This window comes from Vicugna pacos, chromosome 18 (genome assembly GCF_048564905.1).
Source record: "Vicugna pacos chromosome 18, VicPac4, whole genome shotgun sequence".
NCBI classification, from domain to species: domain Eukaryota; kingdom Metazoa; phylum Chordata; class Mammalia; order Artiodactyla; family Camelidae; genus Vicugna; species Vicugna pacos.
In genome coordinates this window covers 11120800-11138998 of record NC_133004.1, presented here as the reverse complement: position 1 = coordinate 11138998, position 18199 = coordinate 11120800, and positions in this window count along the sequence as shown.

Genomic DNA, 18199 nt, shown 5'->3' with positions numbered 1-18199 from the left:
CATACTTTCTCAATGCTCTGTCGTTATATTGAAGACAATACTAGACATTAAATCATTTTACCCATAAAAGTCAGCATATATAATAGTATAACATTTTAAAACACATAATCATGTACCTTTTCAAAATTAATAATAGTAAAGATGTTTTAATGATGGTCTATTGTTTCCAGAGGAGAAATAGTGATTTATGCTAGAAAAGCTTTATACTGTATAGCACAGGCATATATATATATATGTATATATATATATATGCCTGTGCTATAGAAAAAGAATGTAGCAAAGATCCACACAGAAACTACTAGAAATATCAGAAGAATTCAGCAAGGTAGCAGGTTACAAAATTAACGTACAAAAATCAGTTGCATTTATTTACACGTACAATGAATCAACAGGAAAAGAAAGTAAAGAAACAATCCCCTTCAAAACAGCAAATGGTGTTGGGAAAACTGGACAGCAGCATGTAAATCAATGAAGTTAGAACACTCCCTTACACCATACACAAAAATAAACTCAAAATGGGTCAAAGACTTAAACATAAGACAAGATACAATAAACCTCCTAGAAGAAAAGATAGGCAAAACATTATCTCACATACATCTCAAAAATGTTCTCCTAGGACAGTCAACCCAAGCAATAGATATAAAAGCAAGAATAAACAAATGGGACCTAATGGAACTTACAAGCTTCTGCACAGCAAAGGAAACCATAAATAAAGTAAAAAGACAACCTAGGGAATGGGAGAAAAGGCTTGCCAATGAAACCGACAAAGGCTTGATCTCCAGAATATATAAGCAGCTCATATGACTTAATAAGAAAAAAAAACAACCTAATCCAAAAATGGGCAAAAGATCTAAACAAGCAATTCTACAAGGAAGAAATACAAATGATCAATAGCACATGAGAAAGTGCTCAATATCACTAAATATCAGAGAAATGCAAATCAAAACTACAATGAGGTATCATCTCACACCAGTCAGAATGACCATCATACAAAAGTCCACAAATGACAAATGCTGGAGAGGCTGTGGAGAAAGGGGAACCCTCCTACACTGCTGGTGGGAATGCAGTTTGGTGCAGCCACTATGGAAAACAGTATGGAGATTCCTCAAAAGACTAGGAATAGACTTAACATGTGACCCAGGATTCCTGCTCTGGGCCATATATCCAGAAGGAACCCTACTTCAAAATGACACCTGCACCCCCAATGTTCATAGCAGGACTATTTACAATAGCCAAGACATGGAAACAGCCTAAATGTCCATCAACAGATGACTGGTTAAAGAAGATGTGGAATAGTTATACAATGGAATACTATTCAGCCATAAAATCCGACAACATAACGCCATTTGCAGCAACATGGATGTTCCTGGAGAAGGTCATTCTAAGTGAAGTAAGCCAGAAAGAGAAAGAAAAATACCATATGAGATCACTCATATGTGGAATCTAAAAAAAATGATGAACAAACAAAACAGAAATACAAAAGAGAAACAGACTCATACACATAGAATACAAACTTGTGGTTGCCAAGGGGGTGGGGGTGGGAAGGGACAATCTGGTATTTTAAAATGTAGAATAGATAAACAAGATTATACTGTATAGCACAGGGAAATATATACAAGATCTTATGGTAACTCACAGAGAACAATAATGTGACAATGAATTATATACATGTTCATGTATAAGTGAAAAATTGTGCTCTACACTGGAATTTGATACAACATTGTAAAATGATTATAAATCAATAAAAAAAGTTTTTTTAAAAAAAGTCACACAATACCAAGCAACTGGAAGCTACAGGAAAATGAAAGAACAGTTTCAGTTTGAACATGGTTTCCTATATAGAAGAAGAATCATAATAAACAAAGAAGTCTCCACAAAGGATCAGCCTTTTTAGTGGGGTCTCAGAAATTCAAAAGGGCAAATACAGAGTTGCTTAGAAACACACTTGCAATCTAACAAAACCATGAGGTAGCTATGAGTTAAAACATCATAAGCATTTAAACCATTACGCACTTCAATCTGTAATGGAGTATTATTATTAAAAGGATTTCATTTTATGTCCAATATAAACAAACAGAAATGAATAATACAATAACTGAAACGAAAAATACACTAGGAGGAATCAACAGCACACTAAGTCATACTGAGGAACAGATTAGCAAGCAAGAAACATGGTACTCAAAATCACTGAAGCTGAACAGAAAATAGCATAAAAAGGAATGAGGTCAGTTTAAGAGACCTCTGGTACAATATTAGGCATGTTGCCTTTCATATTATAGAGGTCGCATAAGGATAAGAGAGAGAAAATGGGACAGAAAGAAAACATGTCTGAAGACATCATAGATGAAAACATGCCTAACCTGGGAAAGGAAACAGATATCCAGGTCCAGGAAGTACATAGCATCTCAAACAGGGTCCACCAAAAGAGGACCACACCAAGACACATTGTGATTACAAGGGGAAAAATAAAGGCAGAATATTAAAAGCAACAAGGGAAAAGCAACAGGTAGATTATGACTATGGGAACTGCCATAAGGCTATCAGTTGACTCTGGAGCAGAAAATATTCAGGAGAGAAGGGAATCACAGTATATTTATGGTAAAAGGGGAAAAACACAACCAAGAATCCTCTACTCAACAGTATAAATTCAGATTTGATGCACAAGCAACAGGTAAAAGAGTTCAGCACCTCCCAGCAAACTTTACAAGCAAGACTGAAGGGACAGCTCTAAGTGAAAAAGACAAAGCCACAACTAGAAACATAAAAATTACAAAAGGAAAAACCCACTTGTAAAGGTAAATGTGCAAAGCTAGTAGGAAGGTGAAAACACAAAGTAGAAAAAATCTGTATCCACCATATACTTATGATTAAGGGACACACAAAGCAAATAGATGTATAATAGAATGGCAAAAACCGTAAACATGGGAGGAGGTGAGTGAACATTCAGGAAGTTAAAATACTTATGAAATTAAGATATTGTGGGTGTGTGTCATAATATCATAGTAACAATGAACCCAAAAACTCATACACACAGAGAAAAGAACAAGTGACCCCAATGTAACACTAAAAGTAGTCATCAAATCACAAGGGAAGAGGACAAATTAAGAAAGAAGTAAAAAATTTCAAAACCAACCTCCCAATAATTAACAAAGTGGCAACGAGGACATACCTATCAATAGTTACTCTAAAGGGAAATGAACTAAATGATCCAATAAAAGACACAGAGTGTGTGAATGGATAAAAAACCAATCGGCATCTATATGTCCCCTAAAAGAGATTCACTTCATAGCTAAAGAGACACACACACTGGAAGTGAGGGGATGGAAAAAGTATTCCAGGTACGTGGAAATCAAAAGAAAGCTGAGGTAGCAATACTCACATCAGATGAAACAGACTTTAAGACAAAGACTTTAGCAAGAGGCAAAGAAGAAATTTACACCAACAGATCAATCCATGAAGAGGATACAGCAATAGTTCACATTAGTATAAACATAACTTCATATAGCAAATATTAACAGACATCAATGGAGAAATTGACAGTAATAAATAACAGGAGGGGATTTCAACACCCCACCAATGGACAGAGCATCCTAACAGAAAAATAAAGGAACTACTCCCTTTAAATGACACATTAAACCAAATGGACTTAATAGACAGAGAAATAGAATATTCAACCCAAAATCAGCAGGGTACACATTTTCTCCAGTGCACAAGGAACATTGTTCAGGATAGGTGATATTCTGAGCCATAAAGCAAGTCTCAGTAAATTTAAGGAAACTGAAATTATAGCAGGTATCTTTTCCAAAACAAAGCAATAAGACTAGAAAGTGACTACCAAAAAACCCCATAAAAAACACAAACACTGGTAGGCTGAACAGTATGTTACTAAACAACCAACGGGCCACTGAAGAAATCAAAGAAGAAATTTGTTAGAATAGAGGAAACAAATCAAAATAAAACACAATAATCCAAAATCTATGGCATGCAGTGAAAGCAGTTCTAGGAGGGATGTTTATAGCAAAAGCCATCTTGTGAAACAAGAAAAATGTTAAATAAATAATCCAACTTTGCACCTAAATGAACTAGAAAAAGAACAAACAAACTAAACCCAAAGTCCACAGAAGAAAAGAAATCATAAAGGTTAGAGCACAATATACCAGTTTCTACTGTAAATCACAGGAAACTCTATTCAATATCTTATAGTCACCTATAATGACAATGAGTATGAAGAGGAGGAATAAATGCATGTATATGTCTGACTGAAACATTCCACTGTGAATCAGAAATTGACATAAATCTTTATGGAATTTTCTGATACAAAGAACTATACAGAAAATAATCAACAAAGATGCTGTATAGCAGAGAAATGACAAGGGGATAATATCCAATTATAGAAAACAATTCACACAATTTATCAAAATAAAACTCAATCAAGAAGATGACTTAAAGAGAAAATTTTTCACAGAAGACCTACAGATGGCCAGCAGGCACATGAAAAGATGCTCAACTTGTTAATTATCAGAGAAAAGCAAAACAAAAGCACAAGGAAGTAACACCTCACACCAGTCAGTATGGTCATCATCCAAAAGGCTACTTATGATAAATGTCGGAGGGGAAATCCTTGTACTCTGTTGGTTGGAATGAAAGTTGGTGTAGTCTCTATGGAAAACATTATGGAGGTTCCTCAGAAAACTAAAAATGGAGTTACCATATGATCCAGCAATCCCCCTCCTGAGTATATACTGGGGAAAAATGAAAACTAATTTCAAAAGTCACTTGCACCCCAATGTTTGTAGCAGCACTAGTTACAAACTCAAGAGATGAAAACAACTCAAATGCCCATTAACAGACAATTGGCTTAAGAAGATGTGATAGATAGATATATAAAATACATATATATTTATAAATATCGCCTTATATTCCACAGCTTACAAACAAAGAATGAAATATTTCCATTTGCAGCAACATGGTTGGACCTAGAGAATATTATGCTTAGTTAAGTGTGCAAAGGGGAAAGAGGAGGGACAAAGTGATAAATTAGGAGCTTGGGATTAGCAGATACAAACTACTATATATAAAATAGTTACACAACAAGGTCCTACTGTAAAGCACAGAGAACTATAGTTACTATCTTGTAATAACCTATAATGAAAAACAATATATATGTGTATATATAACTGAATCACCATGCTGTACACAAGAAACAAACACAATATTGTAAATGAACTTCACTTCAATCAAAAAAGAGTATTCTAAATCCTCTCTCACATCCCTCAGAGTGTTTCTGCCATTCATTTCACTTAGCCATAATCCATAATCACACAATATATTGTTGCTATTCTTATTTTGAGCAAAGTGTTCTCTGTTGGATAAATTCAGGATAAGGAAAAAGGATTTTGTTAACCTCCTTTTACTTTTTCTCTAATGCTCTTCCTTTATGTGCATCCAAGTTTCTGACTTACATACCATTTTTCTTCTCTCTGGATAACTTCTCTTAAAATTTTTTGCAAGGCAGGTCTACTGGTGACAAATAGTTTTGGTTTTTGTTTTTCTGGGAACACCTTATTTCTTCTTTACTTTTCAAGGAGGGATTTGTTGGATACAGAGTTCTAGATAGGTGTGTTTATTCTCATGTTGTCTATTTCTCCATTAGATACCTTAGCATATCAATCACAGTTATTTCAAATTCCTGGTCTGATAACTCCAAAGTCACTGCCATATCTGAATCTCATTCTGATGCTTCCTTTTTCTCCTCATATTGTGTTTTTCACATGCTAGCATGCCTTGAAAATTTATGTTGGAAGCTAGACATCTAGACATGATGTATTGGGTAATGAGAACTGAGACATATAGGCCTTTAGGGTGAAGACATGTTTATTTCACTAGGGATGATGCTGTGTTTACTGTTTTCCGTAGCTGTAGATGTCTAAGGCTCTCCTCTCTTGTGTCAGGATTGCCTAGAAGTCCCTCATTAAATAGAGTCTGAAAGCTTTAACGTTTCAACTACAAATCTCTGTTATACAAAGTAGAATCATTGATGTGGTGATAAAGTATGGTGAGGAGATAAGTATGCTAGACTCTTATCATCAGTCTCAACTGTTAAGGAAGCCTGAACTTTGCCCCAAAGTGTAGCTTTCAAAGTGCTTCTCAACGTCGTCCGCACTTAGGCGAGGCAGCAATGGTGGGGAGGATTGGGGTTCTCCTCTCCTCACTGTAACTAGATTGTTATAATTTCCCTTGCGGGAAGGGAGAGAACAGAAAGCTGTGAGCTTATTTCAGAATAATGACATTGTCCTCCTTCTATCAGAAGCCCATGGAGATTATTCTCTGGTCTTCACAGTGAGAACTTGGGTTGGGTTCCTGGTGGTAAAGCTGACAAAACTGTGGCGGCCTCCATGACACTGAGCACTCCGCATGCCCCATCTAGAGCTTTTAACTTTCAAGCTAGTCTACAACGAGTTTCAAGGAATTCACCGAAATTTTTAAGTTTTTTTTTTGTATTCTTAGTAATACTGGCTTTAACAAGGGCTTCGAATCGAGAACTTCCACATAATAGTCTCTGATTCTATATACGCACCTGTCTGTCTGTCCACCTTTTGAGGCAATATTTTGCCTCATGTCCTCGATACCGTAATGGAGCTGTTTGAGTTTCAAATGTGTTGACTTACAGTGAGGATGGGAGAAGTGACTTCCAAATTTTTACCCCATTGCAGAAACTGGAAGTCTTGACAAGCAACATTTAAAGTAGATTTATGCACCAACGAAAAATCTTAAATTAGAGGTTATTGGCTTCCATCATCAAGAAGGGGAAATTTAATTAATTTTTCCTATCTGCAAAAGTGTAAGTTTGTTCTTTTTTTTAGCAATGAAATAAAAACCTTTGTAGCATGCTTTGATATTTGAAATAAAACAATTTAACATAATTTAGAATATTTGCAATATACAAATTAATTCTAATCTGTTTAGCATATATATGTATTTTAATGCAGAATGCTTACAACTTTTATGACTTATACTGGAAAAAAGAGGGATTTTCGATTCATGTTATCACCATTACTTCTCCTAGACCAGCTTGTACCTCTGTGCCTTCTATGGCGAGGAGACTGCTCAGTGACAGTTGAAGGATTTCCCGTTTCTGCTCTCCTTCCACATGTACAGTCTCAGAAGCAGTCAGAATCTGCCTTGACAGTCTGGGTGGCCACTCCGCAGGAAGCTGGAAAATATTCTCAAGCCCACTCACGTCCCAGCCCTGCATCCTCAGGTGTTCCTGCCCTCCGTCACCAGGATCCAGGAGTCTGGTCTCACGCCCCCTTAACCACAAGCCTCCCCACCCCAGGAGTCTCTAAGAGTTCCTGCTGGAGACCCTCAAGGGCCTCTGTTACTTCAGCTGGAAAGACAGAAGCAGTCTCAGAATGACAAACTTGCCACCTGGATTTTAATTCCAGGTGTCAGATTTCCCAGCATCAGGGGACGACAGCCCCACCCCACCGGACACTCCCTCTCCCACTTTCTACCAAAACGACCCAGCCCCAGACCTGCATTCAGAGATCATATCCTTCCCCGGCAGTACTTTTTCTAAAAAGATCTCTCTGCTATCCATCCTTCCCTGCTGGGCCCTGGCTGCAAAGGCAGAGGCGTGCTTCCTCAGTGCCTTGCCATTTAATTCACAAACAGAAAATCCAAAGGTTCGATGGGACTATGAAGTGCTGCTCAGCCTCTCCAGGAGTCAGAGATGTGCAAATTAAAACCACACTGAGCCATGGCCTTAGACACATGAGACTGGCAGACATCTGATGGTTGCTAACCAGAAGTACTAACCAGGATGTCAGGACAGCAGGAAGCCTTCCACACAGGAGGACAACACTGCTCTGTGAAATTAAGTATACGTGTGCCCCGTCCCCCAGCACAGTCCACTCCTGATGTATCCAAGCTAAGATCTCCTGCCCGCCTGCAGGGCGCCGGTAGGAAAGTGCTCATCGCGGTGGTGCTTGTAGTAACCGGGAGCTGGAAGCAGCCTGGGTCCTTTAGCGGTGGTACTGCCTTCACTGGCTTGCTCGGGAGATGATTTCAGGAAGCACCACTATGGAAGTGGAAGAGTGCGGCAGGGGCTCTTGGAGAGTCAGGGAAGGATGCGTGATTGGCAGGTCCCTCTGGGGACAATGGAAGCTTCCTGTCACTGGACAACACAGGGAGACACTGCTGCCCATGACGCCAGAGTAGTCCCTCCTGAGCAAGCGGAACACTGGGTACGGATGTTCCCGCTCCTCTCTTGCCAGGCTGAGGGCTCTTCCAGGGCCATTAGCTGCCGGCCCGTCTGGCCTGCCCAAGCCCAGGCCAAGAGACAGCCTTTAGTGGAGACTCTCAAGTCCATACAGTGAGACACCGGGGGCACGGGCTACAACTGTTAGTGCCAAAGGGGGAGAACAAGGCAACACTTGTGTCACGTAGGCGCTTTTGGAAATAAACTGTAGAGGGAAGTGCATTAGAAACAGCCAGAGTGACTGAGCAATATCATCAGAATAAATTAAAAACATGAGTAGAAAGCAAACCAGTTCATAAATATCACACGCATCCATGAACATGACTTGGACACATCACACAGGGCCTCTAGGTGGCGTGAGTGCTGAACGGGACTGCAGGTCAGGGAGGAAAGGAAGAGAAATAGAAGCCGTGGGGCCTCGTGGAAATTCAGAAAGAAAGACGGTCGTAACCTGGGGGAGTGACTTAAGACACCCATGTCCCTCTGCTCCTCTAGGTCAGTGCACCTGGTCTCCCTGGATCCCCTCAAAACCCTCACCTCTGGGGTCACACGCAGGACATCTGACTTGATGTCCCCTGAGAGCAGGAGCTGTGTGGATTGCAAGGTCCCACCCACCACAGCCTGGGGCCAGGGCTCTCTAGGGAATTTCTCTCCACTCTTGCAGTCGAGTGCCTCTGAACTAGATGTGCAGGGGCCATCCCAAGTCCCCATAACTACAGCTCCCAGAGCTCCCTGGGGATGCTAGCGAGACTCAGGGGGTGGAGCCGTTCGCAGAGCCCACATGTGCTGTTCCTGGGTTCCTGGGTTCGGCCCGGAAGTAGCAGCAGGGCCGTCAGCCTGGTTCCTGATTGAGGTCCCAGTGCAGCTCGGTTAGTGACCTGTTTATGCTTTGAAATAGATTTTTTTTCCTATTGCAAGTGTGAGTCCGGGAGAGTGGGCTTGAATTTCAGGTCGTGAGCCAGTTCAGGAAGTTTGGCTGACACACAGCGTGGATCCTTCTGCTGTAAGTCCCGTACAGGGTGATGGGGGGAAAACAGACCCTGATTCAGACTCTCTGGGGTAGAGTCTCAGCCACACGACCTCCCAGCTGTGAGGACGTGGGAAGATCACTGAGCAGCTCTGACAGTTTACCCCTCAGCAAACTAGAGCTAAGAAGAGAGTTTACTTAAAAGGTGGTTGTGAGGATTAAAGTGTAGAAAAGAGAGCTAATGTGTAGAATGTGTGTTTCAGGGGCTGGATTTCCCTCTTGGATCATTGAAACAGTGATGTCCACGTTCTCTGTCCCCAGCTGTGTCCCACAGGGCACCGTTAGTCCCTCAGGCAGCAAGTTCATGACCGTTCTTGCTCCTCCTGCATTAGCTGATCAGAAATTCTCTAATGACCCCAAACACCCTGTGATGCTGGGTTGTGCTGCCTGAGAAGCTGTCAGGGAATTCTCTGGGGGAGTTTCATGAGGATGATAGGAGGACCCTTGGGGAGGGTCTCCCGGAGCCATAATGACAAGGATCAGCTCTTTCCCTGTCAGGCAGACCGAGGACGCTGGCCCTGAGCACAGATGTGTCGAATTCCATATGAGTGAGGAGACGGAGGGGGCAGACAGCCCCAGGAGCGGGGAGCCTTGTGGGCTCTGCAGTCCGGGCCTCGCTCCCCTGCTCTGGAGCGGGCCACATAAGAGCACCAAGCCTGCTGGCTCTTCTTTGGTAAACTGACCTTTGCCCACCCCAGGGCCACGTGTTAGTCTCTCTTTCACGAAACAGCTGACTCCACCTCCTCTCACTGACCAGGAGGTCGTTAACTCAGCTGTGTATGTCGCTGCGTCCCACCCAGTGACTCACTTCTGTTTGCTCTTTATAGGGTTAAAAATTTCAGAGCCAACTTTTAAAATAGGAGTTTTTCATGTACAAATCTGAATTTCTGTTTCACCTCAGGAGGGTGAAAAAATAAATAGAAAGATAGAAAAGAAATGGAACCTCCGTAGCTAGCTCATCCTTTACTTACGAGACCAAACCTGAAGTCCCTGCTCTCCCGTGGATTCGCTGGGACCTCTCAGTATCTCTCACCCATCAGGCAAAGCTGAAGAGATGCGGGAACAAAAGGTATAAAATGTGGATGCCTAACGGCTGCCCTTTCTGGAGAGATAGGAGTCACCCGCTCAGGAAGAGTCACAGGCATGGCAAGCTGGATTACAGACATTCACTGAATAATCAAGTGAAGAACCTGCTAGTATCAATGTTCTGCTGGATGCTGAGCACAGTGTGTATGACACCTAAAAAGTACTGTGCAGTTTTCCAACACTGATAGAAAAGACATGGAATGGAATTCAGCATGCAAATGTTGATTTAAAAAAAATCAGATTACAATTAGGATTATCCTGGTTCTGAAAAATAAAATGCTTGTATGCATAAGAAAAACTCTTACAAAAGATAGAATGTGTGAATATGTTAGTGGTTGTGAATATGTTTAACTGTGGTTTTCTCTGGGTGGCAGGTTGAAGTCATTTTATCTTAATGTTTTATTTATTCATCAGCATGTTATTTAATTATTTTATTTTGTTAGGGTGTAGGGGTGTAGGAGGTAATCAGGTTTAATTAATTTTTAGAGGAGGTACTGGGGATTGAACCCAGGACCTCACTCATGCTAAGCATGCGCTCTACCACTTGAGCTATACCCTCCCTCCCAGTTTGGGGTCATTTTAATTCCTTCTTACGTCTTTCTGAAGTGCCTACACATCTCTAACATTGAGCTTATACCAGCATTTTTTTTTAATAATCTGGATTATAAATCTATTTGGATCAGGGGAAAAAACCAAATGGTTTCTTTTAGGTCATGTGAATTTCACATCAATTTTTAAATAGCTCTCCAGTCCTGCCAGAAATCCTGGCAGAAGTTATAGAAAATTCCACTCCTGTGCAGAAGTGCCCTTGCGTTACTTTTAGCCCTGATTGTGTTGCCAGCATTTCAGTCCTTTCCCCTGGACCCTCAGTTTAGTTCCTCAGGCACAGCACGGAGGACTCCATTCCTTCCCTCCATGGGAAGTTTGCTCTCCCCTCCCTAGTTCTTCTGTCCCAGAGACTTCCTTTGTTTGGCTTTTACCATCTTCAGCTGAGCAGCTGTGTCCAGCTCCCTGGGCCTGCTCAGTGGTCCCCACAGCCCCTACCTGACTCCAGGCATGAACTCAGATCCGTGGAGGAGACGCAGGGATCACTGAATTACATTAGGGCCCCGCTGGCCAATGGCCATTGAGCAGGGCTAGCCCAGCATCTCCTTTCCCATCCAGCAATCAAGCAGGTGCCCACTTGCCCTGGGGTGGGGGCTGGGGTGTGGTATAAATACAGTGCGATGCCATGGCCTTTACTGGGACAGAGAAAAGAAAAGAGAAGGAAAAGGATGGGAAATGAATCAGAGAGAGGGAGAGAGAGATTGGAGCCAGGCACTAGCACTCTTAATATCCTTCTAGGGGGAAAGTAGAGCTTAGTGGTCGACTGTGCTATGCAGGCACATGGTTCTGGGTTCAATCCCTACTACCTCCATTTAAAATAAACAAACATACTGACTTAATTACCTCCCGTGACACACACACTCCAAAAAAAAAAAAAAAGATTCTTCTATTCATGTGAATATGTTCATGCCAGAAATGTTGGGCAGTAGCTATAGAAGATTTTGTCTCAGTCCATCACTGTCCTGCTTGGACTCTTGATGTCTGACAGCAGCATCTCTTGTGTGGACTAACTCTGGATCAGTCTGTTTGTAAGTCTTCTATGTTAGGCCTTTACTTATAAATTTATTTGGGGAAAGATTAAGGGTTTCTTTGGTTGAGAAGTAAAACAATAAAATGACATAAAGTGGGAAGCCACCACTGTATATGAAAGATGTAGGGACCCTAGACTGGGAGCCAGAAAATGAATTCTGCATATCAACCTGCTCCCCAGGGGGACATCAAAAAGGCAAGTTGTAAGTGAAGTCCCACGTCCCTCAGTCAGGGGTGAATCACAAAACCTGGTGAACTGCTGAATATTGACCACTCAACAGAACTGCTTGATACACACAACAAGCATCTGCTTGATATACACAAGGGAAAATCTCTTTTGTCTGACCCTCAAGGCCCTCTGGAAGTTGCTTCATCCTGTGCATCTGAACTTTTTGCACACAACTCCCCAAAATGACCATCAGTAGGACTTAAGTCCCCAGATTCAGACACTGAGGTCAGGATCCACATGCAAGTGACTTATGAAGGAAGTGTTCCTGGGAGAACCCAGCCCAGATGGGCCTGGATGTGAATTACAGCTCAAGGCAAGCCGCTGGGCTCTCAGCACATCCCGTCAGGGAGTCGCTGCTGCAGAGGTGCTCTGGCAGGACTGAAGTCCCTGGCACTTTCAATTCTCCACGTAGGAAGGAAAAGCAACTTCGGGAACCCTCAAGGAGTCTTCCAAAGAGTCCATGGTGCAAGTCCTTAAGCACAAGAACACAGAAGCCAGGTCAGTCAGGGGCCCAATGAGGTCTGAAGGATCTGAGTGCTTGCACACAGCATCCTCCGCACAACAGCCTCAGTCCTGAATCCTCACCAGCGCCACGTGCCCCGTCAGGGTGTCCTGCACATGCTCTGCCCTTTAGTCTCTGTGCCTGTGGTGGATGCCAATAGGGTAATGGCTTCCATTTAAGTCACATTTTTTAAATGCTTTGAAATTATTTTAGCCATAAATCTCATAAATTTTCTACCCTTTGTTTTGTAATAAAAGAAGCCAATTCTGCCCTGCAGTCCTTTATCATGGCCTCGCTCTCCCTTTTTTTTTCATTTTGATTTACATTTTCACTGGCCATTGGAGGGGTAACACACATATATATTTAATATATATATTCAGTCTCTCTCTCTATCCTTATATATAAACATTTATATAGTCTATCATCCTTTTTGAGATATTTTTTCCTTCAGAAGCAACAATTGTCTTCATATTGGACTGTCTTTTGACTGGTTTTATGTCTATTAGCTTCTCTCAAACTCTTTAATGGCTCTATCTTTTCATTAATGATTGAGTATCAAGTTTTTCTTCCACAGAAGTCATTTATTATTATGCTGCAGCTATAGTGCCCCCCTTTTTTGCTGTTGTTGCCAGAAAGATGCTTTTTTTTTTTTAATTGAAGTATAGTCAGATTACGATGTGGTGTCAATTTCTGGTGCACAGCACAATGCTTCAGTCATACATGAATATGTGTATATTTGTTTTCATATACTTTTTCACTATAAGCTACTACAAGGTACAGGTATATTTCCCTGTGCTTTACAGTATGAACCTGTTTATCTATTTTATATTTATATTTGTCAGTATCTACAAATCCCAAACTCCCAGTTTATCCCCCCCCACTCTCTTCCCCACTGGTAACCATAAATTTGTTTTCTATGTCTGTTGGTCTGTTTCTGTTTTATAAATAAGTTCATTTGTCTTTTTTAGATTCCACATATAAGTGACATCAGATGGTGTTTGTCTTTCTCTTTTTGCTAGAGTGCCCCTTTTGTTTACAATTAATTATGTACACTCTTTGCTTTGTTCTTAATTCATTTCCCAAGTTCTAAACATTTTTTTCCATAATATTGTGTTAACTTATCACCTCATTATTTTGTTTTTGTGTTATGAGACCATTTTAAATGTTCTGTCTCTTCAAGTACGTGTGAAGGATTTCTTTCCAACAATCAGTTTATGTTTCTCCTGGAACTGGTTGACTTTTTCCCACATCTTTTGCACATTATGGCCTTTTCTTTTGATCTCAGTCTCATAATATATTTGCATTCTGTTTTTTTTATCATATTCATGCAGTATATAGTTTTGTCTCCAACTTTTATTTGCGTCTTGAATCGAATTTGACTGCAGTAGAGCTTGGACTCCTCAGTCTTTTCAGTGGAGACAAGGGAAGATTACTGATTATAAGAGATACTTTGATGGCTGATCTTCTGTATATGGATGGTTCTTCTTCCTTTCTGATGATCATACGATAAGAACATTGCCTTATTTTTCTGTTCCAGTGTCTCCAATTATACTTGGTGCCTAAGGAAGCCTTTAGGACTTTGCTGGGTTTGGTAAATCTTGTAGTAATGATCAAGGGCATGGAACATGGTTCACCCCTCCTAAGTGATCCCATGGCAACTGAAGGTCTGATTGGTTCCTTGAGCCCCGATGTGCTGGATTCCACCACCCTCAGACTCAGAGACCACTAGTGTTGTCACCACTTCCTGTGGTTGTACTTTCTACACTCAGATGCCCACTCCATTCATCATTCCTTCCCCTTCTGTTTTGTGATTTTTAGGAACTTACTATAAATTATAGTCCACCAAACTACATTTTCAAGAGAGGTCATGGATTTTGTGTTACTATCTCTTCTGTGATTTCTAGAGCTTGGTTCAAGAAGAGGAAATTTCTGAGACTTCTGAATTGAAACTGAAAATCAACCTACTTCCATTTGCTTTTAAATGTATTAATTGCCTTCCTGAGAGTTCTCAGTAGATGCTCTAAGTCTGTTTTCTCTATCTCCATTGAGTGTTCCCTTATATTAAACATGAAGCTAAAAGTCAAGGGTAAATCCCTGCACAGTGATGCTACAAATCACTATATAAGGCTAGTTGTGTCTTCATTTAGGTATTTTCCTGGCAACTATTTTCTGTGTCTTTCCAACATTTCACTGTGAATCACAACAGAATACCCGAGTCTTAGTTGATTAGAAGATGTTGTTTTCATCCAAGCCACTAACAGAAACTGGCTTCTTTTGAATCGACCTGAAGTTACTAAATTCTAACTCAACATTCTATCTTTAAAAAAAAAAGAAAAGGAAAGAAGAGAAAGAAAGCAAAAAAGAAAAGAAAATCAATTGGAAACACATAAGACACTTGAAAAGAGACACAAAATAATTTCTAAGTAGAAAGAATAATGTTCTAACCAAGCATCAAAGAGCCAGGCCAACCCCGCTGATTCCATCTTTTTGAAATGACTTCACCTCTCTTCCTCACAGATTCTGGGTTAGGACCAGAGAAGGTGTGGGCTTGTAATCTGTGTGCCTGGGTGGTGGTCTTAGAGCTGCTCTGACTGTTGAGAAAGATGCCATTATCAGCATCATGATATCAAGAACAGAGAGAAAGTTGGAAACTTGGTGATACAGAAATGATAGCTAAGTCAAAAAGAAAATAGAAGAATCTGAAAGAAAGTGGTATGAAGGGAGGAAAGAGAGACGCTGAGCTTTTTGCCATTAAACCCAGGGGAAAGCACTTAATATCATGCGCCTTAGGCTGGGCCGCGTTACAAAGCAGTTAGTCTTGGTTTCTGTGTACTGCTTTGCAGTCAAGGTCTCAAAAGATGAACGCTATCTGGTAACAGGTGACAAAAAGTTTTTTAAATATTCAGACACATCCAAACCAGATGTCTTTCATTTCACATCACCCACCTCCATGTGTACCGAGCACTGCTTCCGGATGTAGAGGTGGAAGAACTTCTGACATGCTCCGGCTAAATGCCACTTGTTCTTTCTGTGTCTGAGTGGTAGAGGTTGGGGCTTGTGCAGAAGTTGAGAAAGGACACTGATGCATGTCAAGATGAGAAGAAATAAACTTAATAGAATGGGGAAAATCACGTTGCAGACATCAAGAGTAGAGAAAGCTTGAACACAAGCAAAATGGAGAGAATAGCTGGTCAAAAAAGAGAAATAAGAGAATCCAAAGAAATGACATGAAGAAGGACCACAGAAACACATAGCTTATCACCACTGACCTACAGGCAGTTCCCTGTGTAACCTGTCACCTCAGGCCACGTCCTCTTACCAGTGTCCCAGGGCACCACTGTTACAATCAGTGTTCATACCGGGTTCGCACTCTGGTAACAGGGGACAGAAACCTAACCGATTCCATGTGGGATTTTACAAAATAAGAACTTCTTATTTTTTCTTTTTTTGGCTCATCAGCATGTCAAAAACTCCTTAATTGAGGTCTTTTCTCATCTTTCCTTCTCCTGCTTTTATTCCTCAACTCAATAAATTCTTTTATTTTCCCCTTTATGGCTTCATGTTTTTCCACTGTACAGATGTTCTACAAATTTTTTAAACCTTCTGTATTGAAGTCTAATTGATTTACAATGTTGTGTTAGTTTCTGGTGCACAGCAAAGTGATTCAGTCACATATATATGTCTTTTTCCATATTCGTTCTTATTATGGTTTATTACATGATATTGAATACAGTTCCCTGTGCTATATGGTAGGACCTTGTTCTTTATCTCTTTCCTATGTAGTAATTTGCATCTGCTAATCCCAAACTCCTAAACTGATCCCTCCCCACCACTTTCCTCTCTTACAATGGTAAGTTTGTTTTCTGTGTCTGTGAATCTGTTTCTGTTTTGTAAATAAGTTCATTGGTATCATTTTTTAGATTCCCGATACAAGTCGTATCACATGGTATTTGTCTTTCTTTCTCTGACTTACTTCACTTCGTATGGTCGACTCTAGGTCCATCCATGTTGCTGCAAGTGGCATGAGATAAATTCTTGGTTGATATTCTTCTTCAACAAGTTCTCCCAGTTGCTTTGAGCAAGCATCCTATGAGCTTCTGGCCCTACAGCAGAAGCATCTGCTTAGGCTTCATCAAAAGTCCCTCAATAGATTCTTACTGACCCGACTTGGGCCACATGCCATCCACAAGCAAGGCAGTGCTCCTAGAGCAAATGTGCTTTGAATTGGCCCTACCTGGGTCACGTGTCTGTCCGTTCAGCTCAGTATGTACAGTTCACTCTGCATAGCCAGACATACCAGTTTGATAATGGTGCACTTGGCCCAATCTACTGCCTTCCCCTATTGCCTTTCCCACGGTGACTTCCCATCTCAGAGTAAAAGCCAAAAGGCCAGGTCCCATGTCAATCCATGCTCCATCTCACTCCCTGTGTCCCTGCCATCCTGACTTCTTTAACATTATTTCCCCACTCTAGGCAGCTTCCACTTGAAGGCTTTTATTCATTTTTGTTTTTTCACTTCCTGAATGATCCTCCCCACATAGGGACATGGCTCTTTCTCTCACATCCTTAGAGTCATCGCCAGGCTTCCTCTCATCCACTTATTTGAAATTCAAGATCTCTCTGGGCACATCTTAGCTTCCTTCTTGCCTTTTTTTCCCAGAGCACTTTTCACAACCTAAGAAATTGTATGTTTTATTTATTTATTTCATTCATTCTCTGTGCCATTATCATCCCTACTAAAATGTGAGATTTTTGCAGGCAAGCAATTACTAGGTCAGTAGTATATTCATAGTAGAGTTTTAGTGAACTATTTATTGAATAAATCAATAAATCTGCATGTGAATGAATATAAAACTTTGAAGAACCTTGGGTAAGGTTTAGCTAAATGGGAAATAGTGTGGGTCGGGTACCATGAATAATACGCCCTCTATTACATAACTTTCCTCTTTATATTAGGAACTGCTTAGAAACTCTATTCTAGTTGATACCACTATGAATGTCTTTTTATTCATCACCAAGACAACCACATGTAAGCTGTTTATCATTTCACTCATGATATAGTCTGAATTTCTAACTTCTCAGGCTTAAGACATGGGAAAAGTGATAACACTTTTCTTAAAAAGGGTTACTGACATGATTACGTGAACTGATGCACTTGAAGCTGATTAACACAGCAAAAGCATACCAGAAACGCTTATGGTGATAGATATTTATAACCACTGTTTATATTTGCATTTTAAAAGCATTTGTTATAAGTAGGCTGATCAAAGATATCTATGTACAAAAGTAATATATTTGTTTTTCTTCCCTTGCCTTAGGGAATCATGGACATCGAAGCGTATTTTGAAAGAATTGGTTACAAGAACCCTAGGAACAAGTTGGGCTTGGAAACATTAACTGACATTCTTCAGCACCCTATGGAACAGCTTACCACAGATCTCTGCTGCCCCCATCTGTAGC